Here is a 26,486-nt window from a genome sequence, read left to right on the forward strand (position 1 = left end):
CATTTTAGCAACATCGCCATTACCTTCTAATCAAATTTTTACATAATTTTTGCTCTTCTGACCATAATGACCTAAAAGATTTTTAAAAATGTACTTGTATTCAAAGTGTATAAGATCTGTGTTTCATTAAACAAGTGAATCTAAAGAGAAAAATTGGAATTATTTTGTTATGTTCTCAAAAAGGTTTTTCTCCTGGGGCGCCTGGGTGACTCAGTCGGTTAAGTGTCTGACCCTTGATTTCAGCTCAGGTCACGATCTCACAGTTCCCGAGTTTGAGCCCTGCTTGGGATTCTCTCTCTCTCTCTCTCTCTCAAAGTAAATACATAAACATACTTTTAAAAAGGGTTTTCTCCTAAAATACTCTACACTCTATTAAAATTCATAGGCAAAATATAAATTATCACTAGTGAATATATAAAATTTAAAAGAATTTGAATGAAGTTCACTCTTGGGAAGTATTTTCATTGAAATTTAATTACAACTCGCCAAGTATTTGTTTATTTATGTATTTATCTGCATGTTTATTTATTTATGTGTTTATTTATTTATTTTGAGGGGGGAGGGACAGAGACAGAGGGAGAGGGAGAATCCCAAGCAGGCTCCGCCCCATCATCGATCTCACGAACCCTGAGATCATGACCTGAGCCACAATCAAGAGTCAGACGCTTCACTGACTGGACCACTCAGGCGCCCCACGGCCAATTTTTTTTTTTTTTTTAGATTAAACTGTTCGCCATTCCAGTGTTCAGTGTCATGTAGCTGCCAGTGAAAGCGTTGCTATCATGACCCAATGTTATGTGTCCACCCGCATTATATACATTTCCGCGTGATATGCGTTGTGTGATATGGCCCCGTGTTCCTTAGTCGCCCTGGGAAACTGTGGCCCACAAGCGGCTCCACACTGTGGGTTGGAAATGACCAGGCACAAGGAGATGGGCGAAGTGACATTTGCTAAGCAAGACCTGGAGTGTCTCCGAGAGGAAGGGTCTGGAAAGCTGACCCCTTCCTCCAACGACTGTGCGACCATGTGGCTGCAGTGGGGCACACAGTCTTCCGATAGTTTGACCCAGGTGCCTTTTGTTGCCAGGACAGGGGGCACGAGAGGCTGGGAAGCCGTTCACGGGGCTGAAAGGTGTTAGTTATGAGAACAGGGGAGAGAATTATAACCAAGGAGCCGAGAGGCCAGAAACAGGGCTGACCCAGTGCTGGGTGCCTGGCAAGGGACAAAGGCACTCAGGCGCCTTCCAACAAATTTGGGGTGTGTGTGTGTGTGCCTGCGTGCGTGTCTGTGTGACACGCAGGTCCTCTCAAGCATGGGACCCAGGGTGGGGCCTTTTGCCTGCATCCCGGGCTGGCGCTGGTGGTAATGAGGCCATGTGTGTTCTAGTCTTTACATTTCACCTCACTACAACCCTGTGAAGTGAGTATTATTGTTTCTGTTTTACACATGATGAAACTTAGGCTCAGCGCCCTGCCAAGGAAGCGACCAGCCAAGGCCACCTGAGGACCCAATTCACAGGAAGCCCGCAAGCCCGGAAGTCCCATGCTGTTGCTCCATGCTGCCGCCCAGTGGTGAGTTTGGGAACAGACCCTGATGTGTTTGGTCTGTCAGATGCCCTGGAGTCCGGGGTCCTGAAGACTGGTGTTTAGTTCCATGGATGCCCTGAAGCTGACCTCGGTGGCCTCCTCTGACCATTTGTGCTCTGGTTTTCCAGAACCTACTGCTGTGCCCTCCCTGGAGGCACCCAGGTACCCAGAACCCAATCCTTAGGGTTTCTTTTGGCTCCTGACCTGGATTTCTGGAAACTGAGAATTTCCTCCCCTGGGATCCATCATCTGACATCATCACTGCCCCCACGCTCAGGGAGCCTCCTCCTCAGAACCTAAGAGGCCCGAGACAAAGGCCGGAGGAAAGAATTCCAAACAAGGAGGTGAGAGGTCAGGCTTCGGTTCTGCCACTAACCCAGAGCACCAAATCCAAACCAACCCAATAAAATGGTAGACCTGAACTACTCCTGGAGAAAATCCAGAAGAAGCCCTGCTGGGCGTGGGACAGTTCCGGAGATCTTTTCCCTAAGCCCTAGAGTCTTAATCCAAGAATGTGAATCGTGCTGTCCTGAGTCATTGGGAGATAACATAGGTGATATCAGGAAGTCCACAGAACAATGGATTCCCTTACAGAGAAATGCCAGCCCCAGGAACACAGCCCAGCAAGATAAAATGCCAGAACAAAGGGAACATCTCAAAAACAAAACAAAGCACCTTGGACGCTCACAGCAAGTCTTTGAACACAAACAAAGGAGCTGCCAGAAGTCAGTAGAGAAACTTCCAGAGCAGCAGTGAACACCCCAGTGTTGCCTGGAGATCCCCAGTAGGTGCAAATTAATGGGGACCAAGTCCTCACAAAGAGTAAAAAGAATCCAAACACATTTGTGAAACGCGGGGTCCCTAACGTGTGTCCACCGCCAAGATGAAAAGGCTCCACGGCTGACCCCAGGGGACAGAGAAGCAAAAAGGCCAGGGGCTCCAGCAGCAGTGTGGTGGAAAGCGCCAGGGAGCCACGGGAGGGCCACGGAGGGGACAATTCACGCTGCCTGCCTGGCCTTCAGGGAGAGCCGCAGGGAGCGGCTGTCGCCTGAGCTGGGCTCGGAAGGGTGAACTGGGGTTCAGCTGATGATGGCCGTTGACGACAGCCCCGAGGAGGGTGATGCGCTGGCTACAGAGGCCCAGGGGCTCAGAAGTCCTGCTGACATCTTTGCTTTTCTCGGTTCAGAACACTTTCTCCCCTCCTTTAATGCCATCATCCCGTTTCTCTCCTCTCATTATCTGTGGTCCTGGCGGAACTGCCAATCACAATGAGGCCCCACCCTCCAAAGGCAGGTACTTGACCCAAGCCGACCAATCAGGCGGGGGCTCTCCCTCTTCAGGGGAACCCTGCGCTAGTTTCAGGCCAATGGACAGAGCCTTTCCGTCCTTAGTGTTCTAAGACCCTTGCTAGAGACTCCTTCCTTGCCTTCCGTCTTCCTCCCAAGGCCAGCTAGATCAGCCTTTCCTTTTCCTTTTTTTTTTTTTTTTAAAGTTCATTGATTTTGAGAGAGACAGAGAGAGCGCTTGCAGGGGAGGGGCAGAGAGAAGGGGGGGGGAGACACAGAATCTCCAGCAGGTTCCACACTGTCCGCTTGGAGCCTGATGCGGCACTGGAACTCCCCTGTGAGATCGTGACCTGAGCTGAAACCGAGATCCCAAGCCTTAACCGACTGAGCCACCCAGGCACCCCAAAGCTTTTCCTTTTATTTCATGAGACACCCAACTTCCTTTCACCAAATTCTTCTTTGGCTTTGGTCCGTCAGAAGTTTCTGCAGCTTGCAAGCAAAGATATTTCGTTGATAAAGGAAGAAGGTGGGAGGCGAGAGGCCCCGAGGGGAGAGGTGGAGTGGTGATTTGGCACACTAGCTGCTCAGGACACCCACAGTCGCTAAACAGGCACCTGCTCACCAAGGGCAAAGCTTGGAAGACGGGCGGTTCCTACCCTCTGGCAATTTAAAGTGGATGAGGACTGGGGAGGCCTCAGGATTGGATGGTTGTTTTGACAAAATAAGGTACTTACAGACCGAGATATTTGTCCTAGCTGGCACCACTCATACATTATATGTCAGGTGTCTTTATTTCCCCTGTTCCCCCCGAAAAGAGTGTGTGTTCCTCGAGGGCAAGCACTTTTTCCCGAGCACACCTCTATCCCCTGTCCTAGAACAGTGCCCGGCACACAGTAGGTACCTAAGTATTTGATGGGTAAAGGGTGTGAGTAAACATCAGGCTTAAGCTTGGGATTTCCAGAATAATATGCAGAAGGGTCATCCCAGAAAAAATCCAAGGGGGTGGGCGCCTGGGTGGCTCAGTCGGTTAAGTGTCCGATTCGGGCTCAGTTCATAATCTAGCAGTTCATGAGTTCAAGCCCTGTATTGGGCTCTGTGCTGACAGCTCAGAGCCTGGAGCCTGCTTCGGATTCTGTGTCTCCCTTTCTCTCTACCCCTCCCCTGTCTGTGCTCTCTCTCTCTCTCAAAAATAAATAGACATTAAAACGTTTTTGTAAAAGAAAGAACTGAAGGGGTTTGCTAATTCATATTAGTCAATGGGGAGAAATTGTGAGCATCGATGTTGGGGCTCCTCCATCAAGAATGAAATGTTGAGTCAGGCTGGGCATATTACTACGGGTGCCCTGGTCCATGATTCTGAGTCTCGTGTCGCCTGGGTTGGCACGTTCAAATGTTGATGTAAGCCATGCAACATGGAAAGCCGGATTCATTGTCTTCATGTGGAGGGGGGGTGAGGGGGAGGCAAGAATTCCTGATTGGTACCTATCCTGTGCACCCTGGCTCCACCCACCCTCTGGCGTATCACCCCCCTGAACCCTTCGGGGTCCAGATTCCTCTTCTGTTCCTCTCACTTTAAGAACGCAATTGGGGAGGGGAGCATCATAATTTTAAGAAAGCTTATCCTGGGCTTTTCTTTCTTGGCCAGTGATGCTATGGAGGGGCTGCAGCTGAAATGATTTCTGAGGGGTTGAGGGATGCCCAGGGTGGCACAGCCAAGAGGCAGCAGGCAGACCCCGGGCCGGAATGAGTGGGATCATCGTGACAGGTAGTAGATGTGGAGGTGATGAGATCTCAGAGCATGGGCCGATCCACACGGGAGTCATCAGAGTTGAAATGGGCCGGTGACCCAAGGAGGTCTTGTTTGATTTGTGTAATTGTCACACTTGAATGACTGGAATGAGGTCCTCTAGGGCCCCGGAGCCTGCTGGAAGGAGAGTCAGACTGGCATTCAGTTTCCATCAGACATAGCTGTCATTCATTCTGGGACTTCCTTTCATTCTCTTTGTGAGTGGGATGCATTGGTTCTTGGACTTTATGTCCTCGCCTCAGCTCACCTTCTTATTTTGATGGAATGCTTCCCCCGATAATTTCTGGGAAAAGGAAGCAAGCTTCTAAGTCTTTCCATGTCCCAACATGTCTTGGCTGCCTCATACTTCCTGTGGTTGTAGAACCCCAGCCCAGGTGCTGGCAGACTCGGGACCATGGACCAAACCCAGCTCTGTGCCTGGTTTGTGTTCTTTTGTAGATAATCTGTTTATTTCCCTCTCTTTCACGGAAGCTTTTAGGATCCCGTCTTTGTCTTTAGTGTTCTAAAAGTTTACAGCGACGGTGCTGGGCATAAGTGTTTTCCCCACGGGAGTTGCTAGCATTAGGTGGGGTCATTCAACCTGAGGACTGGTCTTCGTTTCTTTGAGAATTTCTGTTGCTCTGTTTTCTCTTCTTGGATTTCCTAAAAGTGGACTGTCGAACTGCCTGGATTGATTCTCTGAGTCTCTTATCTTTTCTGTTATATTTTCTCTTTTACAGTCTTTTTGTTCTACTTTCTGAGAACTATCTTGACTTTATCTTCCAACCCTTTCTTGGCTTAAGGAATTGCGGCAATCATATATTTTCTTAAAATTTCTAAGATAAGAGCTCTTTCTGGTTATGTAATGACTATTTTAACATAACTTCCTGGTGCCTTATGAATGCATTGTTTTCTTGAATCTCTTTGAGAGTAACAACAAGAGACTAAAAAATAAAAAAAAAAATCATTTTCTGTTCCCTGAATTATCTCTATTTCTCCCAGGTCATTTTCCCTACTTTGTTTGATTATGCTAGCCTCCATCATTTTGCAATGTTTTTTTTTTCTTCTTCCACATTTCTGTTGATTCTTGATTGTTCATATTTGCAAACAAGACAATAAACATCTCCACTCATGGAAGCAGGCTTATCATCCAGTGGTTTCTGCTTTCATTTAAAAAAAATTTTTTTTAAGTTTGTTTAATTTTGAGAGAGAAAGGGAGGGGTGGGGAGGAGCAGAGAGAAAGGGAGACACACAGAATCTGAAGCAGGGTCCAGGCTCCGAGCTCTCAGCACAGAGCCTGATGCAGGGCTCGAACTCACGAACCATGAGATCATGACCTGAGCTGAATTCAGACCCTCAACAAACTGAGCCACCCAGGCGTCCTGGCTTCTGCTTTCAGATAAAAGGGAGCCAGCCTTTATGCCACCATGTGAGGCTCTTCTATCTTGGATACTAAAGTCCACACTAGTTGTCCTAATTATTCCTGGTTTGTTGAAATAGAGAAAAGTCCTCCGGTTTTTTTGGTAGGAGTATAGTGGTGGTGGTATGGTAGGGCACGAGGAGATTGGGTTACAGGCACTAGACATTCTAAGTATGTGTGTGCGTGTGTGCGTGTGTGTGTGTGTGTGTGTGTGTGCACGCATGCACTGTAGTGGGAACACTTTGTGTTAATACCTTCTCTCCATCTTGTTGGTAATAACCATTTTTTACCTTGAAAAACCATCACTCCGCTCCATTCCATGTGATCCTGTAGGGCTGTCTGTCATGGCGTCCTGCACTTTCCACAAGGGTGGACTTGTGACCCAAGGTGTCCAAACACATGTCTCATTTCTCCTGGCCACAGGAATATTTACAGGTGTAGGCACCCAAACTGTACCCCTCGGAATGTTTCATTAGGTTTTGTTTATGAGTCTTTCTCTGAGGTCTTGTGCTATAAAAACCAGGCAAATCTGGAGCTGCCAGTGACCATCTTTCTTAACTACATGGAATAAGCTGCCTGTAGAAGGAAGCTAATGTGCTTAAGGAAGCAGAAGGAAATTGAGAGAGAGAGAGAGACTGACTTTGGGATCCAACATTGTTTGACTTCTACTCTAAACCTTCAAATCAGGTGATCCAATAAATTCTTTTTGTGACTTGGGTTGACCTGGGTTCTGTCATTTGAAACTGGTAAGGATCCGGGCCGATCTGGGAGTTTTCCATGGGTGGCAGAAATCTAGTCTGTTCGTGCTCAGGAGACCCCTGGGTGGTGTATGGAGGTATGGCTGAACGCCAGGCGCTGTGGTTGGAGACCTCAACAAAGATCGGTGGGCCCAACCTTGTAGAGAGGATAGCCCCAGGCTTTCCAATAGGCTGAGTGACCACCAGGAAGTACAGCCATAGTTCACCAAGTGGTGGCCACCAAGGGTGGCCACATTGATTTGGTTTGGACAGTTAACATAACTTGACATTTTTTATACTTGAGTGTCATGGAAGAAATCATACTGATGACCCCCCCCCCCTTTAATCTTATGATCATCATCCTGGTCACCTCCATCATCGTCACCTCCCCACATGCCCATATGGGAGATACCAACAGCCATGTTGAGGCCCACCCTTGTCTCATTTTTCCTCACCAAGGACTAAAACAGCTCTGAGTCTTTTCCTACCCAGAGTCACCTTGTTATACTTCGATGTTAGGCAGGGAACATTTTCAGATCTAGATCTGAAATAATTTGTTAATCACATCCTTAGCTGCGGAGGTAATGGAGCAAAGGTGATCTAAGAACAGATGAAAGCAGACAAGCTAAGTGACTTCAAACGTTAACAAAAGGCCAGCAGTGAGTGATACAAGGAGAAATCAATCAGCAGATTCGACAACACGGCCCATGACCTGCGAGATAGAAATGATTTCAGACTTCCAATATGTGGGAGAGGCTCTGACCAGGGCGGGCTCGCCTAGAAAACTAAGTTCTATGTCACACTTGGAAGGAGTTGAAGAATCACTTAATTCGCTAGTAAAATGGGCCAACAGGGCATAGTAAACACAGTCATGACCATTCACAAGTAAACATTTCTTGAGCATCCTTACATGCAAGCTTTTGCCTGGGTGCAAAAACGAATCAAATACGTAGCCTGTCCTCCAAGCTTGTTGTCCGGAAAAGGAGATGGGCAGGTGCAGAAATGACTTCAACTCTCAGTAGAAAGTGGTAAGTAGCACAGGAGACAGAGAGGTATTATTCTGTTGTATTGTGTTAAAATGCTAAAAAAGAGGAATAAGACGGTCTCCTGGGTTGGGTTAACAAGAGAGAGTTAACCCACTGCAAGTTAAGTCCACTGCAAGAGCGACCTCACATGGGAAAGGGAAAGAAGACATTACTTAATGCCTCAAAACCTCAAATCTGATGCCGGCTGGGAATTTAAGAAACGGACAAGGAGTAAAACTAGGGGAGGAAAATGAAAGCGACATTTGTGACAAGCTGCTGTTCATTTGCATACAGCTGGAGCTTCCGGTGACGGTGACGGTCTTAGCAGCCATGGGCAGGGTCATGGGAGGGACTTAGGAGGAGCATGGGCCATGCAGGTTTTGGCGTGTAGGCTACTTCAACTGGACTCTGGACTAGAAGAGGCCAGCCCTAGCACCTAGCACCTAGCACCACGCATGGGATAGCAGGGGTCTTTAGCAGATGCCCCAGGGCTGTGGGAGCTTCAGGCAGCGGGACCAGCCAGAGTCCTGGATCCTTTGGGGGGCGGGGGAGAGGCTTCCCTAGGCAAATCCTGCAGATGCTGGAAGCAGAAGGACGATTTGCTGAGTTTCCTTTCCTTCTGCCAGCTCTGCCGGCTGGGACTTTAGCTTCAGCTAAATTCGAGTGTATGTGTTTTTGTTTTTAATTAAAAAAAATTTTTTAATGTTAATTAATTAATTTATTTTTCAGAAGTGTTTATTTACTTATTTTTGAGAGAGAGAGAGAGAGAGAGAGCAAGTGAGCACAAGCTGGGGAGGGGCAGAGAGAGAGGGAGACACAGAATCGGAAGCAGGCTCCAGGCTCTGAGCTGTCAGCACAGAGCCCGACGCGGGGCTCCAACTCACAAACCGTGAGATCATGACCTGAGCTGAAGTGGGACGCTTCACCGCTCCACCGACTGAGCCACCCAGGCGCCCCGCGAGTGTGTTTTTCTAGGGCAGTGCTTCTCAAACTGTAATGTGCACATGAATCACCCGGAGATTTTGTTAAAAGTGCAGATTCTGATTCACTTAGTCTGGGTTGGACCATGCTTTGGGTAGATCCCACCCAGACCTCCTGAGTTGGGGTCTGCATTTTAACCAGATTCCCTGTGCAATCTGGGGGCATGTTAAATTTGGAGAAGCGATGTTCTAGATCATGAGGGTTTTAGCTTTTAGCATTAAAGCCTTATGTGGCACAGGTGGAATGAATTCCTTTTTTTTTTCTTTTAATGTATGTATGGTTGTTTGTTTGTTTAGAGAATCCGAGCAGGCTCCACCCTGTCAGCGCAGAGCCCAACCCAGGGCCCGATCTCACGAACCTGAGACGAAATCAAGAGTCGGATGCTCAACCGACCAAGCCACCCATGTGCCCCTTGAGTTCCTTTCCATTTGCCTTGTTTTGAGCGGCCTCAGAGCCAAGGGACTGAACTGTAGAGGATTGTTGTCAACCAAGGGCGATCTGGGTCCCCGGGGAACATTTGGCAATGCCTGGAGATGCATTTGATGGTCACAACTGGGAGGAAGCTACTGGGATGTAGCGGGGGCAGGCCAGGCTGCTAAACATCCCATGATGCCCAGGGCGGCCCCACAGCTGAGCAAGTTAGTAGCACCGAGATCAAAAAACCCTCCTGTGGAGGGATCGGCCTTGAATTTAGATGGCTTATCCAAATGTGGTCAGTCCCATTTGAAGTCTCAAGTTAGCTTTTATTATTTATAATTTATCAATTATAGAAGTCAGATCATGGCCAAACACTGGATTCACCCATGGACAGATGGTAGGTTCCATAATACAGAAAAAGATCAAAAAGGAACAGGCACTCTTATAAACATAACATGACACCTACCTGCACTGAGGTGTAGAAATGATGCAACCAAATTATTACCCACTCAAGGGGCGCCTGGCTGGCTAAGTCAGTTAAGCCTCTGACTCTTGGCTTTGTCTTGGGTCATGATCTCACGGTTCGTGAGATCAAGCCTTGCATTGGGCTCCACGACGACAGCATGGAGCCTGCTTGGGATTCTCTCTCTCTCTCTCTCTCTCTCTCTCTCTCTCTGCCCCTCCCCCACTCATGATCATGTTCTCTCTCTCTCTCCCTCTCTCTCAAAATAAGTAAAGTTAAAACAAAATTATTGTTCATTTGAGGCATAAGAAGGCAGTTTAAGCGGCCTGCATTTATAATACTCTGTTGCTAGGGATCAAGATTGTTTGGGAAATTTTTAACAGTTGGAAGGACACATGCAAATTATCAGGCCCCATCCCTGACCTTCTGAACCAGAAGCTTTAGGGTTAGGGCCCCGGAATTCAGTCTTTAGAGGCTTTCCAGGTAATGCTGATGCCCACTCACTGCCTTAGGAGAAAGGCTGAGCTGTTAGGGGTCTGGCTAGAACATAAAGAGGGAGTTGAGATCTTGGGCTGAGACTGAGCCAATGAGGACTTGGGGAGGACACATTTTGAACCACAATTCCCTTGGATTTGAGCTTGTAAGGCAAAAAGCACACTCTCTCTAATCTATATGCTTTGATGCTGGTTCTTTGATCTTATCTGAAGTGATCAACAGAAGGTTTCTCCACAACTAGGTCAGGAATGCCACCTGTGAGACAACTGTCAACTGTCATTGATTTTAAGATGTGTCTCGATTGCATGAATGCATCAAATCTGGATGCATTAAAATGAGGGGGGAGAATGTTCATTTAGAATAAATGTATTAGGGTAATTTTCAGACTTCACTTTCTTCCTGGGAGTTTGGTCACAGGAGAGGGTTCATATTAAACTGAGGAATTTGTTATTGGAGTATCTTTCTGATGGCATTTGAGCTCACTGCTGGACAACGAGGCTGAATGTGAAATGGGAAGCAGATTTTCAGCTTTGGGTTCAGGGTGGCGTATCAGAATTAGGTTCAGCTGTGAATGATAGAAACCCCAAATAATCATGGCTTCAACAAGATGGAAGTCTATTTCCCTCTCACAGAAGTCTGGAAGTGGGGGCTGCTTGAATGTGAAAGTGAGTTAAGCATCAAGGACTGGGTGTCCTCTCTCCTGCTGCTTGGCTATTTTAAGTGTAGGGCCCTATGGTTCAATATAGTTGCTTGAGTGCCAGCCGTTGTGTTCACATTCCACTTGTGGAGAGGGCTGAGGGCCAAGTTCAGGGGAACTCTGGTCAAATCAAGGAGGGTGCCTGCAATGCAGAGAGAGAACGAGTGGCCAGTGAGGTGAGGGACAACTCAGGAGAGTGTGGATCAAAAGAAGGAGAGCATTTGAGGAAAAGCAGCATGAGGGCTTCTCATTCCCATTTGGGTCGGGGCCACGGTGGTCTTTTCTGGTCACGTGGATTTACTCTGCATTCCTTAGAAACGTTCTCTGGGAAGATCCATCCCACAAAAAACACGTAGCATTTCTCATCGCCTCACTGTTTCCACCTAAAACATCGCCTTTCTTTTCAGTAAGTCCTAAACAATGCTGGGGAAATGCCTCATAACACAGCAAACACCGTTTTCTCACCCAATCTTTCCTGGATGCCGTCTGTTTGCCCTTCAGACTCTGTTCCCACCCTGCCTGCATCATGGAGGCCGGCCTCTGCATCTGCATCCGTAGGATCCCTTACACTCTGGCTCCCTGTTGGATTTGGCTACAGCGATGACCAGCAGGACAGAGGAGAGAGGAGAGCGAGGTCAGGGAGTTTCTCCCCCTGGGGCTGGGTGCGTCCGTCAAGCCAAGGCCACAGCTCCTGGGTCCCTCTCCTCACTGCTCTCTCTCTGGGTTCCGCTAAAGGGTTCTTTCCTTTGACTTCTCCGATGTGGGGATGGTAACAGCTACCCACCGTTACATATTTCTTGGGATTTCCATACACCTGCCCACCTTTGACAAAAGCCCCTTGATTCAAGTCTCCCTGAGTTTCCCAACTTGAAGGGGCCTTTCCTTCCCATTGGGATCTTGATGGATGCACACTCTGGTCCACCAGCCTCCCTCCCGAGGCTCTACACGACACTTCCTCAGGTCACTGATGACCACCACGTTGCTAGTCCGGTGGCCAATTCTCAATTCTCATCTGAGTGGACCTGTCTCAGCACGGAACATGCTGACCCCCTCACCCCCACCCCCCAACCTCCAGACTCATCCTTGCCTTCCAGAACCTCCTCTCTCCGGGTCTCCATCCCACCTCCCAGCCACTCCCCAGTCCCCTTTGCTGGCTGCTCTGAGTCTTGCTTCCCCATCTCTTCCACTGGGTTGCCCCAGGCTAACTTTGAACCTTTTCTCTTCTCCATGCTGGCGAACGAACCCAAGCCCGTCTGCCTGATGTCTAGCAAAGCAAATCACTGAGACATCAGGTTTGCAGCAAGGAAAGGGTCTATGGAGAGGCAGCCAAAGGCGGAGACTCTAGGACAGCCTCAAATCTGCCTCTGCAAAGGCTGAGATGTATTTTTATGACCAGCCAGGTTGAGTTACACACATAAAGGGCGGGGAAACAGGAGGAGGTCATGATGAAGGACGGAGCATGTGCACAGAGTGGCATATATGTAACCCACCCCCCACCCCCATTTGCTGGAGGGGGGCAGGTGGAGACTTTGCATCAGAACCAGGCACAATTCAATCCTGCCTCCTGGAGGTTATGCCAGGATGGGGAGAAGGGCTATGGGCACTCACCAAGAGCTGGTACATCCTGGATGGAGTCTTGGGCTCATTGCCTTGGGGAAGGAATGCAGGGCCTCCCTCGTTCCTAGGCTGGAACCTTGTCGGCTGACCCTGAGTCCAGCCTTCTGCAGAGACAGCCGCTTAGTGGGGTCTGAGAAGACACAATAATAGTTGAGCAGGGAGAAACAGCTCAATGAAAAACGAGCTTTCAACTTTCCGCTGGTCTCAGCCTCGTTAACGGGACACAGTTTCAAACCCACTCCTGTGGTGATGTGGTCAGCTCCCGCGCTGGATGCATTCGCTCTGCCTGCCGTCTCCACGTGGGTGTCTAGTGGGCGTCAGGACGCCACACGACCAGGCACAAACCCCCGACCTGCCCCACAGAACTGTTCCACGCCGCCTTGCCCGTCTCAGCTGGAGGCAATGTCTGCTTACGGGTGTTCAGGCATCCCTGACCCCAGGGATCCAATCTGCCCGGAAGTCCCCTTGGCTGTCCTTTCAAATTACATCCGGAAACTGACCACTTCTCTCCGCCTCCGTGGCTACCGCCTTGTCCGTGCAGCCGCCACACGTCCTCCACCTGGATGATCGCAAGGAGCTCCTTCCTCCTCGCTTCGGCCTCTGCTTCCTACTGGCTCTTCCCTGCACATCAGCCAGAGCGATCGTGTCATGTGCAAGTCACGTCACCCCAACTTTGTCTCAGAATAGAAGGCAAAGCCTCAGTGTGGCGGACGGGGCCCCGCCTGGTCCAACGCCCTGTTCCCAACCCCTGTTATGTTTTCTTGTTCACTCTGCTCCAGCCACCCTGGTGTCCTGGCTGGTCCCCCAACATGCCAGGTGTACCCCTGCCTTGGGGCCTCAGCCCTGGTTGTTCCCTCTGCCTGGCTCCCCCCCCCCCAGATATCTGGGCGGTTGACACCCTCTTGTCCTTAGTTCTTCATTCAAATGTCACTTTCTCAAGGAATCCCACCCCCATTTACAATTACAGCCCTTTCTCCTGACCTTCTTTCCTCTTAACCTGCTGTACTTTTTCTGTTTTCATAGCAAGTGTTACCTTCTAACATACTCTAACTTACTCGTTAATTGCGCTCCTTGGTCATTGATTATCTCCTTCCTCCTTCCCACTCCCCATCGCCACTGCGCATGGACCTTGGTCAGACATCTGTTTTTGCTTTTGTTTTTTAAGTTTACTTATTTCTTCTGAGAGAGAGAGAGAGAGAGAGCGTGCATGAGCAGAGGAGGGGCAGAAAGAGAGGGAGAGAGAGAGAATCCCAAGCAGGCTCAGCACCGTCAGCATGGAGCCTGACACAGGCTCGAACTCACAAACCGTGAGCTCATGGCCTGAGCTGAAGTCAAGAGTTGGCCGCTTAACTGAACCACCCAGGCGCCCCAGATATCTGGGTTTTTTTGGGTGTGTGATGTGTTCTGAGCATTTGGAACAGTGCACTAACATAATAGATGCTCAATCAAAGTTTACTAAATGATGGTATGGAGAGTGTAATTGGTCTAATTCTATGCCCTATAAAGAGAAGCTTTTCCTCCTAGTCAAGTGTGTGCCAGACTAAGGGAGGGGGCTTCCAGATTCCCAGAACCACTGAGCACGCTCCTTAAGTCACTAAGGGACGTCACTGGGTTTCCGCCCAGGTGTTGCTTCTCCGCAGCCACCAGACGGTGACGTCCACCTGCCACAGCCTCCTTGTCTCTGGGTGAGGGGGAAGCTGAAGGTCCTCTCTGGCCTGGCTTGGTTCACCTGCTTCTCTGGCCCTGGTTGTTTCTACCTTGGGGCTAGGTCGATTTCCCCCGGTTCTTCGAGGAGGTGCCGGAGGATGAATGAACTGGTGTGTGGGGTCGGGGAGAGAGGCGAAATACTTGAGGTGGGAAAGCCAGTGAGATTCACCTGGCCCGGGGAACCCAGACTTCGGGGGGTGGTCAGGACCTGCTCAGTGGTTCTGGGAATCAGGGAGCCCCTCCTGAGCCCTGAAGGCAGAGGACTCAGAATTTGAGCCCATGTCCAAGATCAGCAGTGACAGTGGAAGAAGGGACAGCGCAGGGGCGGGCCCAGTGTTGTCCAGGTGAGCGTTGTCCATGGTGGCAAGGTGATCGGTCGACGTGTCACCAGTCACGGTGATGCCACTGGCGAGGTCCTCTGCAAGGCCCTAACTCCGAGCCGCCAATCCAGGAACCTGTTCAGGTGTCCACACACCTTCCCTCGCACTTGTTGTTCCGGGTGGCAAAGCCACTGGGAGGGGGCCTTCTGTTCAAGTGCCCAAGCCCTGCCCTGGCACTAGCTGCCAGTCAAGTCAAGGCTCCTCCCACCTCCTCCCTGGTGGTCCAGGCCATCCGGAAGCCACCGGTGTCTACCCATCCCTGTTTCAGCTTCCCAAGCCTGCTCTGAACTTATTTAGGATAGCCTCCCCGTCTCAAATTCCTGTTTTAATTACCTCTGTTACATCCCTGTTGCCACATTAGGTGACATTCACAGGTTTCTAGGGATGAGGACTGGGTAACTTTGGGACGTTTCAGCTTTTACCACAGTCTCCATCATCGCAACCACTTGCCCTGACACCTGCCCTGACCTCCCATGAGCCCCCAAGATGCCAAAGGTGGGGTGGTCCTTTTCTTGTGCGGGGCTGTTACCCCGGGGACCCCGTGTGGGTGGTCCCTTGGTGGCTGGGGTCCCCCCACTAGCTCTGCCATGTCCCACCACAGACCCCACAGACCCTCCTCTCTTCCTCCTGCTGTCGGCTGCAGAAGTAAGCACCCCTCTCCCCGTGAAGCCCCAGGCAGGGACCTTCCCTGAGTAGGGCCGGAGCAGCGTCTTTTCCAGTGAAATCCTCCAATAACCCACCTCCTCCTGGTCCAACTGCTGTGGTGGGGCTCCCCCCGCTGGTGAGGAGTGGTATTACACCTAAGTCTTACAAAAAGTCCCTACGTATTTGTGTCCTTTTCAGCTAAAGAAAAGGGAGGCCCAGGGAAATTAAGATATTTGTTCTTAGTGGCAGAGCTCGGAATTGAAAAGTCCATTTGCTCTTTGTACCACAATGTGCCGTCTTTGTGAAGCGAGAGTATGTGGGGTTGAAAGACACAAAAACACTATGGCAAAAAGCTACAGCCCTGGAGGACAAAGCTCTACCCTTCCTGGGGTGGAGGCGGGAGGGATACCCAGAGGCGGGTGGCAGGGGGCTTATCCTGAGACCCCTGTGAAATACAGGGAGAAGTTGGTCATACGCAAGCCGAGTGGAAGAAACCGACCCCGCTGACACCTTGCTCTTGGATCTAGCTTTCCAAACTGTTGTTCGAGGTACCTAGTTTATGGTGCTTTATCATGACAGTCTGAGCAGACAAATACACCCAGGCAAGGGCCTGACTCGGCAGAGACAGGCGGGAACTTCCTGGGGAGGTGCAAATGTTCCATATTGTGATGGGATGAGGATTACGTGGGTGTATCCACTTGTCAAACTTGTCCAGCTAAGATTTGTGCATTTCAGCACATGTGTCTTTTCCCTCTAAGAAGGAACCGTAAACAATAACGATGATTATAAGTGAGTGCAGGTGCAGAGTGGGTGGGGGGGGGGTGGATGATAAAAGAAGGCAGAATGTTGATAAATGTTGAAGCTTGGGGATGAGTACAGAGGAGTTCATGATATAATTTTGTTTACTTTGTGTCTGTCAGACGTTTTCAAAGATCAAAAGTCTAAAATGAAAAGGTAAATAAAGCACATGGAAATGATGCTCTCTTCTCTCTCTTCTTTTCTCGTGGTGGACTTCCTGGCTCTCTTTTCTGTCCTTCCATGTGACTAGTTGAGGCGTGGAAAGATCCTGAGATTCAGGCTTCATGGATGACTTGTTGCTGTGGTTCCATAGAGCTGATATATCATGGAGATTAAGCATTCAGTCTTTTTTTTTTTTTTAGTTAAAAATTTTTTTAATGTTTATTTTTGAGAGAAAGAGGGAGAGGGAGAGGAACAGAGAGTTGGGGGAAACGAAGATCCAAAGCGGGATCTGTGCTGACAGCAGAGAGCCCGATGCAGGGCTTGAACCCATGAACTGTGAGAACATGACCTGAGTTGAAGTCAGATGCTTAACCGACTGAGCCACCCAGATGCCCCAGGCACTCAGTCTTTGGAAGACTGAGTTGGAATCCCAACTGCCACTAAGAATTTGTGTTATCATTTGGCTTTTTTTATTCTCTGTTTCTCATCTACACAGTGGAGTTAATAACAGCTACTTCATCAGGGAAGTTAAAAAATATTAAACATAAGAATGTATACAAATCACTGAGCATGCCTTTAATGCAAGTAACAGAAAACCCAAGTGAACTGGTTTAAACAATAAAGGAAGTCTATTGACTTGTGTTTAAGAAAAAGATTATCGGCTTTCAGGTAGGGTTTGATCCAGAGGCACAGCTTATTATTATTATTATTATTATTATTATTAATTCAGAAAGCCTCCATATCTCTTTATACCTCTTACCATATTTTATTCCAGATATTTGAGATCTTTCTTCTTTTCTTTTTTTCCCCCTGGCTTATCTATCTGAGAAGAGATTTTACACATAGGCAAGATCAAGCGGCCTCGATTTCATTTCCTATACTCTCCTGCTTGCAAACTACACTGCTTTTGTTTTCTTCTGTTTATGCTCTGCACCATAATTTCCTTCCTTCTGTTCTCAAATATGTCAAGCTCAGTCCTGCCTCTTTGCCCTTGTTTTAGCTGCTTTCTCTGCCTGGTTTGAGTTTTCCTTGATCATCTTAGGGCTGACTTCTTCATATCACACTTCAGATATCCTCTCCTGTGCAGCGCCTTTCCTGACCACCCTCTCTCAAATTCAGACCCTGTTTCCTTTTATTCTCTTGCTTTCTTTTCTTCATATTCATTACGACTATCTTTTTTTCCCCCTTGTAATTTGTTAATTGGCTGCATCTGTCTCCTCCCAGGGGCTTGTAAGTGTCGAGAGGCAGGGACCTTGCCTGTCTGACTTTTGCCTGTCCCTGATTTTTGCGCCTGAAACATTAAACATACGCAATAGACATCCTGCTGAATGAATGAATGGAAAGCAGGGAAGAAAGTATTACCTACCTCATAGGATTGCTAAGACGGTTGAATGCAAAGATGCATTTAAAAGGAAAGGTACAGCCTAGGGAATCGAGTCAATAATATTTTGGTAATTTTGTATGGCGACAGATGATGACGACACTTACCGGGATGAGCATTTTGTAACGTACGTAATGGTTGAATCACTATGCTGTATACCTGAGACAGATATAACATTGTGTGTCAATTGTACTTCAATAAAAAAAACCAGAGTGCTTGGCCTGAGACCTGCATTGAGATGCATTGTTGTTGCTGCTGTTGTCGATATCCCTGCTTCTGGGTACCTTTCTCCAACATGCTCTCTTTTGGATGGAAATTACTCCCAGGCCCTGACCCAGTTGAAAAGTGGGAAAGTCCCTCAGTCAGCCAGCTGGCTTTTTTCATCTCATCCAAGCTACGGAAAGCCAAAAGCCGTCGATGTGATTTATTTCCCTTAGGGGATGGAATTCATCAGTAGCTTTTGCCCTTGAAAAGTCTCCTGGGCTGGGTTGGAACGAAATGTGGGAAGCTCAGATGGTCTGGATTTCATTGTCAAGGTCTTCAGAGACCAGTGAGAGCTTCCTCGCTTCACTGGTCAAATAAAAGCGTGAAAATTAAAGTAAAGATGTGCTTGTGGGAAGGTGGCTAGACAAAGTCTGGCTTCTCCCAAAGGTTTAGCCCTTCCTGAAAGAGCCTCTTTTTTGGGGGCCTGTTTGGTGCCTGTGGTCCCACCTTCTGCAATTTCCTTGCCCTAATGGCCCTGAGTCATTTCCAGGGCCCATGCAGATTGCTTGCCCAGGTTCAGCCTCTTGAGTGAAGGTGAGGGATGCCACATGCTGGGTAGAGTGGGAAGGCATGAGTGGAGCTCAGTGGCTCAAGGGGTAGGCTGTGTTAGGCACCATTGACGTGTCTCCCCAGATTCTTGGGGCCCAGCCTATGTCCTGGCCCCTCAGCACTTGACTGCATCGTGGCCAGGCCTCAGGTGAACCAGGTGTGGTTTCTATCCCTGGTTTGCTCCCAGTCTACCATTCACTCATTCATCTACCTAATTATGTCTCCTTATATCACATCTGGAAGATTTGCAGTCTCCGATGGTCACCTTTCTGCCACTTGGAATGCACCTGACTTTGTTCCACTTACTACCGGGCAGGATGCATCAGTTGAAGTCCATCCTAAAAGTCAGGACAAAGGCAAAATAAGAATGATTTTTGGATTAAATGTGTGATTTTTTTTTTTTAATTTGAGAGAAAGAGAGAGGGGGTGGGGAGAGAGAGTGCTAACGGGGGAGAGGGGCAGAGGGAGAGTAAGAATCTCAAGCAGGGTCCGTGCTCAGTGTGGAGCCTGACTCGGGCCTTGATCCTATGACCCTGGGATCATGACATGAACTGAAATCAAGAGTCGGATGCTCAACCAAATGAGCCACCCAGGCACCCCTGATTTCTGTTAATATAGCTGAGACATAGTATAGGGGCCGAGGGCAGACCACCCCAAAATGTGCCACTTTGGCATATTGATAATTTAATTTATTTTAATTTTTGTTTTTAGTTTTTAAAAATAAAAAAAATGTTTATTTTTGAGAGAGATTGAGAGAGTGAGCAGGAGGAGGGGCAGAGAGAGAGGAGAGAGAGAATCCCAAGCAGGCTTTGGGCTGTCAGTGTGCAGCCTGACTTGGGGCTCAATCTCATGAACCGTGAGAACACGACCTGAGCCAACATCAAGAGTTGGACACCCAATGGACTGAGCCACCCAGGCGCCCCTAGTGTTTTTAAGTTTTAATTTTTATAGATTTTATTTTAAGTAATCTCTACACCCAGTGTGGGGCTTGAACCCATGACCCTGAGATCAAGAGTCCCATGCTCCACCGACTGAGCCAGCCAGGCTCCCTGGCCTATTGGTTATTTTAAATAAAAGTTACCTGTGCATGAAGGACAGTCGGACCCTTCTTGTCCCCCCAACCCCCTCAAAGCAGGAGATAAATCTCCCATGTGAAAGGTACCCTCCATGTCCTAGGAGGTAAAGAGACATCTTTATCACCAGAGGTGGGAAATTTAGAGCCCAGAGGGCTATGTTAACAACCATTGTTACTTTTTACCTATTTACTATCCTGGCCCAAATTCAGTTTAGAATTCTTTACTCATGGAAGCTCCCAAACTTAAGCTGTTTTTTTTCTGCCAATTTCTCAGGTTTTTTGTCTTTTTGTCTAAAAAGTGTAAGAACTGCTTGCCCCTAGTCGTTTCCTTAGGTCTCAATTTCATTACTGGGCTCCCATGACTGCATAATAAAACCCTGTTTTTTTCCCCTCCTATTAACCTGTCTCATGTAAATTTAATTCTTAGTCCAGCTGGAAGACTGTGAAAAGGGTAGAGGAAGAATGCTCCCTTCCCAATGAGAGCAAAAACTGAGACATTGTTGTTTCATCCCGGCCAGGCTGTGCGAACTACCCGGAACTACCATCCAGGGGCTGGGCTGCCAGACGGGTCCAAGTGGACATTCCTGTCAAGGTTTCTAACCTCAGAAGCGGCAGAAACAACAGACTTTGGATCAAGACGGTGGTGGGTGAGAGTTCTCACTGTCCCTTACACACGGCTCTTGCACCAGTGTGTGTGTGTGTGTGTGTGTGTGTGTGTGTGCATGCACGATAGGGTAAATTTCCAGAAGCGGGGTTGCTGAGTCAAAGGGATAGAAGCACTTATAGTTGACCAGTTGCCGGTCAACTCTAGTTGATCAGTTACACCACAGTTACGCCTGTTACACCACAGTCCCCCCACCCCACCCCCCTGTCCCAGCACAATGATATTGTTGGCTTGTACAAGACACCAGTTTTATTTTATTAATTTCATCCTCTTGCTCCCTGCTGATTTATTCTTCATATGTTCCTTTAGATATATGGTTCCTTGAAAAATATCTAGTCTCTGTGTGTGCTTTAAAATCATACACAAGGTATTAGGATATGTATTTCCCTTTCTCTTCTGCCAAGATGGCGAACGGGCATGGGGGCTGGCTCCCTTAGCCAAAACCAGTCTGGCAAAGCCACAGATCTGAGAGAGAAGCTTGGATCTGAAGCACAAACAAAAGAACCTCTGTAGGGTCCTGCAGGGAAACAGGGAGCTGATCTCGACTGGACTGGCAGGGGTGGTTGTCAAAGATGGGGAGAAGGGGCTGGCCGTGCCCTGGAGTGGAAGACTGCCCCCTTTTGGCAATGACTGGATAGGTTGGCAGGAAGCTTCTTGAACTCTCTTCTTCCTCTCCCTTTGCTTCCTCCCCGGAAGCCAGAGCTGAGGGGCTTAAGTTCTGGTGGTAAATATTAGGACTGTCCAAAGGCCTGCTGGGGTGAGGAATTGTTGGAAACAATGCAGAATGCTCAGCTGCGTTCAGGCCTTCATTCTTTCCTCTCCTTTTCCACCCAACCGGCAATCCCAGGGGTGGTCGATTTTAATCTCGGGATGTGCCTGCCAGCGCTGCTCCTCCCAGATGTTTAATGAGGAGATCCTGATCAGAATATCCTTTCAGGGGAGCCTGGGTGGCTCAGGCGGTTAAGCGTCCGACTTGGGCTCGGGTCATGATCTCGCAGTTCGTGGGTTCGGGCCCGTGTCAGGTTCCGTAATGACAGCTCAGAGCCTGGAGACTGCTTCGGATTCTGTGTCTCCCTTGCTCTCTGCCCCTCTCGCGCTCTGTGTCTCTCTCTCTCATAAATAAATAAATATTAAAAAAAAAGAAGAAGCATATATCCTTTCAAATTGTTATTCAGTGTGAGGTTGTAAAAGCAACCTTCTCAGGAATGGAAGGCCTCCTAAAGTTTGCACACAAAGACTTACACTGAACATACTCTTGGAATACTCGGTTAAGGAATGCCAGGTCTTTACTGGAGGGAGAGGTGTTAGAGAACAAGTAGGTCCCTCCCTTCCTTTCCTCTAGAGGAAGGCACCGAGGAGAGAAAAGCCCTGGGAGAGCATTTAATTGTGGCTTTTTCCAAAGGGCAACTTTGGAGCTTCTCTTGAAACCGAAAAGCAATTATGGAGGAACGATGTGGTCCATCCTTCCTCCGGCAGGCAAAAATTTTACCTACACGGTAGTCAGTCTCTTACCGTAAATCAAAGGACAGAAGCAGATTGCTAATTATGAAGTTGTAAAGGGCGTCTGTCTATCCTCAATACAGGCTCAGCTAGCGGTTCCCAAAGTGGGGTCCACCGGCTAGTGTCGGTAGGTTCCCATCTGCCGTGAGGTACCTCGTACAGAGAGTGAGAGTAAGCGTTTAGAAATTTCAAAGCAATTTGACGGGGTGGTTTTGTGTCCACTGAATCGAATAATAAAACATTTGGCTTCGTATTTCATATGTCTTTTATTTTGCAAAAGTAGAGATCTGAGATGGATCAAAGACAAGAAGAACTGGTCCTTCACCAGGGATGGTTTGAGAAGCACTCCGTTAGACCAGAAAGGAGCAAACTTTTCCTGTAAGAGGCCAGACATTCTTTGTCACACTATTCAATTTTGCTACTGGAACATCAAAGCAGTCAGACACAAAATGTAACCCAAAAGTCAGGGTTGTGTTACAATAAAACTTTATTTATTGCCACTGAAATTTAAATTTTGGAGCATTAAAAAAATTGGGGGGACCATTTAAACATTTTTTTAAACATTTATTCATTTTTGAGAGTGAGAGAGACAGAGCACGAGCTGGGGAGGGGCAGAGAGAAAGGGAGACACAGAATCCGAAGCAGGCTCCAGGCTCTGAGGCGTCAGCCCAGAGCCCAATGCGGGGCTCGAACTCACAGACCGTGAGATCATGACCTGAGCCAAAGTTGGACGCTCAACCGACTGAGCCACCCAGGCGCCCCTGGTGGGGGGGCATTTTAATGTGTCACAAGATATTGTTCTTCTTCTGACTTTTTCTCCAACCATTTAAAAATGTAAAAACCATTCTTAGCTTGTGGACAGCAGATAGATTTGGCCGGTAAACTGCGGTTTGCCAATCCTTGGATTAGACTATATCGTCTCTGAGAATTAGCATCTGCTTTAGGGAGAGGAATGTTTGCATGTGTTTGATGATGCTAATTTTCCTTTAAGTAGGAAATATATTCATGGGGCTAAACATTTTTTAATTAAAAAATGAGATATTGAGAAATCTCCCTTGCACCCCATCTGTCCCCATCTGTCTCCCTGCCAGCCCGGCTCTCTATATAGGTAATCATTTAAATTAGCTTCTTGTGTGTTAAGTGTTTCTGGCAATATTAGAAAATGTGCATTCACACTTGCACCCTTGCCTACGTAAGTGTAGCACAGTGTTTATACTGCCTTCTACCTTATTCTTGTCACTTGCCACCCCGTCCTGGGGGTTTTCCATACTGCAACAGAGGAAGCTTTTCTCATCGAGCAGATGTTGTCTATTGCAGGTTGAGGATGTATCATTGTTTATTTAACGAGTGCTCTCTACATGGACACGCGTGTTATTTGCAACCCAAGTCAAAACAATGTGGCAACGAAAAACTCGCTCATGAATCACCGGGCACGCGCTTGTGCGTGTGTGTGCACATTCATAGGGCAAATTTCCAGAAGCGGAGTCACTGAGCCAGAGGATAAATGCATTTATCGCTCTGATAGCTATTGCCAAGTGGCCCTCTGTGGGCATTTTGCTCTCCCACCGGCTACCGATGAGGGCTGGCTTCCCTGGGGAAGCCTTGCCAATGGAACAGGTGGTCACACTTCAGGATTTTTGTTCCTTCTGACAGATAAAAACGGTACCTCAGTGGAGCTCTAATTCGTAGTTCTCTTATTATGAGCGAGAGTGAACACAAGGGTTACTGCCTGCAAACGAAGTTTTTTTGTGCAGAATTAGACAAGGTCACCCCTTCCGGGCAGATGCGTTGCAGAAAGGCACCCCCTCTGGGTGAACGCAGTGCTGGCTGAGCCATGTGTCGGTAAGGCTTCCACGGTGCCCCCTAAGTGGGGTGCCTTTGTGTAGGGGTCCACACCCAGCAGCCCTGAGGATTCAAGAAACAGGTGGGGCTGTAGCTGGTCTAGTTGGGAACAGCCCAGCAGAACCCCGGACCTTGGATGACTGGAAGGGAAGAAGCATCCAGGTGAGGGTAGGACCGGCTACCTAATTTGTGGGTCCCAGTGCAAAATAAAATGCGGGACCCCTTGTTATTAAGAATTTGGAGATGGCTGTGGCAGGGCATTAAACTAGGTGCGGTCCCCTTCCAGGCACTGGAGGTGGCATGCCTATGGAGCTGGCCCTGGGGGAACGGGTAGTGCCCTGAATGTCCACTGGTGGTCAGAATTACACCGACCCTCCTCACCAGGCTGGCCACACAGGAGAGGAATGTGCTACACAGAGGATGTGGGCTACAGCTCTCTGGAGCAGGACCGGTGCCCATTTCCTACCGGCAGGCCACCAGGAGCTGCTCGCGCCAAGGGAAGGAGAGGCATTCTGCTGGGTCTCGTGGGTGCTAACAATACACCTGCAGACAAACCAGTCCCAGCGCTTTACGTCCGTTGTCTCTTTTAATGCTCCAGCAAGCCTGGGCGGTTGGTACCAACGTTGTCTCCGTTCGGATGAAGAAACTAAGGCTCAGGTTGGGGTACAGGGGGCATCTGACTCAGCCAGCGTGACTCCAGCCTGTGTTTCGAACCCCTTACTCTGTATCGCCTCGTACTGGTTTGTTCGCACGCTAACAGCACGCACACACACACACACACACCCCTACACCCACACAGTTGACCCATGAATCGCTCCATTCAGACGAGGCTTCCAGGAATGGGGCTGCTACTGCTAAGCAGGAAGTTGGGCTTGGAGACGGTAGAAATTGAAAAATCTACTGCCCAAGGAAGCCGGGGGAGAGGGGCCAAGGCACACATGGCCCAGGCTGTGGGCTTCTCACTCTGGACAGAAGACTTCTGTCTGAGGATAGAGGGCTCCTGGCTTGTCTCTAGAATGGAAGAAGGGTGTACCCTTCTTTGCCAGGGAGCTCAGTCAGGGTAGGGAGTGGGGCGCTAGAGAAGGAAACTCAGTATTGGGTGGTGAGGCTTCCAGGGTGAGGGGGCTCTCAGCCCCCGGGGGGCCCTCCCTGGGCACCACAGAGAGTTACCACATTGGCACTTTTGGGGGGAGGTGTTCTGGTTTGTGGAAAAACAGTAGGCAGCTGTTTTATCACGTTGACCGCAGTTGACTCCTACAGTGGTCCTGTTAAGTTGAAAGGATAAGAAAGAAATACGAGATGGGGGTTTGTTTTAATATTCTATGATTTTTTTTTTTTGTAGGAACCCTGGGGGAGAAGACACAGCCCCTGTCTTCCAGAAGCTTCTAATCTGAGACAAGTGCCTATGCTCCAGATGTTTCTGACTGATGGGGAGACAGAATTCCTGCCCTTGGGAAGCTAGCTCCGGTCTGATGGGGACGCACAGCAGCCAAGCATGGGGATGCTGTGCTGAAGGCCTTCCTAACAGCCGTTGCCTCTTTCTTCTTGCTAATAGATGCATCCAGGTGCAAAGTCCCCCCGCCCCCCACCTCCTTTTTTCGGCCATGATGCTTGGAGCTGTAGCATGAGTCCTGGCATCGTGAGTGTAGAGATGGCCAATATGGCGGAGCAGAAGTTAGGGAAAGGCTGAGTCCTTGCCAACATGTTTGGGAAGCTGCCTCAGCTCTTGCACGGCCCTCTTTCCAAATTCTTGTCATGTGAGAGTCAGACTTGCCCGTTATCCAGCCCTCTTTTTGCCGGGCACTTTGTCTTGCAACCAAAAGTCTGCTAAAGATACATACGTGACTCCATGAAGAGGTCACGATAGGGAGACAAAATTTCTGCTCTTAAGTAACTCAGGCTGTTGGGCAAGAGCCACGGTCCCTCAAAATCCCACTCATGAGTCTGCTGTCTGGGGGGCACTGAGCAAAGCCCTCCAGCTACCACCCATCTCTCTCTGCCCCTTCAGAGCCCATGTTTTCTCCAGGAAGTAGTCTACACTTACTATCTTTGCCTCGCTCCCCACGTGCTCCCCTGCCTGCCCTACTCTGACCTTGTCCTCACCACCTCGTGGAAATAGCCCCCTCGGAGGTCTTCAGTGGTCTTCCTGCCCCAAATCCAAGGAGGCTTATCAGCTCCTATCCTGGAGGACTCCTCTCATGACATTGGCCTCTGTGGATCATCTCCTCCTTGCCAAGGCCCTGACCTTCTCTCCGGGTTCTCCTTGTCTCTATCTCCCCCTCTGTCTTCTTTCTGGCCCCTTAAACCTTAAATGGGTGGCTGCTTCCAACTCTCAGCTCCTCGATCCACTCCTGAATCCGTGCCCCCATTTGGCCTCTCCTGTGAGCTGTGAGCTCCTACATTCACATGCCTACTGCACATCTCCTTCTGTGGGTGTTCTGGAAGCTTCTTCAGCTCCACGTGCCCTAAACAGAACATCTCCTCCCCTCTCCCATCAGGACCTCCTCCTGGGGTCTTTACCTCAGTGGCTCCATGCACACAGTCTTATAGCCACTCAGCTCCCTATCCCTTTACCCCGTCCATCACCAAGCTCAAGTGCATCTGAATTTCTCCATCCCGACCACTCTTGAGGTTTGTACATTTTAATAAGTTAATTATTGATATTAAGTTATAAGTGGCATACTATATGAGTTGCATGCGTACAAGATAGTGATTGGATGTTTTTATACATTATTAAATGATCACCACGATAGGTTTAGTTACGGTCACCACACAAACTTCCTACAATATGATTGACTACAGTGGCCATGCTGTACTTTTCATTCTTGTGACTCATTTCTTTTATAACTGGAAGTCTGTATGGTACCTCTTTTTTATTTTAAGTTTATTTAGTTTTGAGAGAGAGAGAGAGAGAGAGAGAGAAAGAGAGCACGTGAACTAGTGGGGGGGGGGCAGAGAGAGAGAGAGGGAAAGGGAGAATCCTAAGCAGGCTCCTGGCTGTCAGCACA

General features: G+C 48.7%; 1 long non-coding RNA gene across 1 annotated transcript; it reads left to right on the forward strand.

Moving 5' to 3' along the window:
* The first annotated feature begins 1,444 nt into the window (after positions 1 to 1,444).
* LOC128312796 (uncharacterized) lies at positions 1,445 to 26,111 on the forward strand. The gene is made up of 3 exons (XR_008292544.1): positions 1,445 to 1,572; positions 19,991 to 20,115; positions 24,821 to 26,111. It is a non-coding gene; the product is annotated as an uncharacterized LOC128312796 (long non-coding RNA).
* The last annotated feature ends 375 nt before the right edge of the window (positions 26,112 to 26,486 follow it).

Source organism: Acinonyx jubatus, chromosome C1, assembly GCF_027475565.1.
Source record: "Acinonyx jubatus isolate Ajub_Pintada_27869175 chromosome C1, VMU_Ajub_asm_v1.0, whole genome shotgun sequence".
Classification (NCBI taxonomy): domain Eukaryota; kingdom Metazoa; phylum Chordata; class Mammalia; order Carnivora; family Felidae; genus Acinonyx; species Acinonyx jubatus.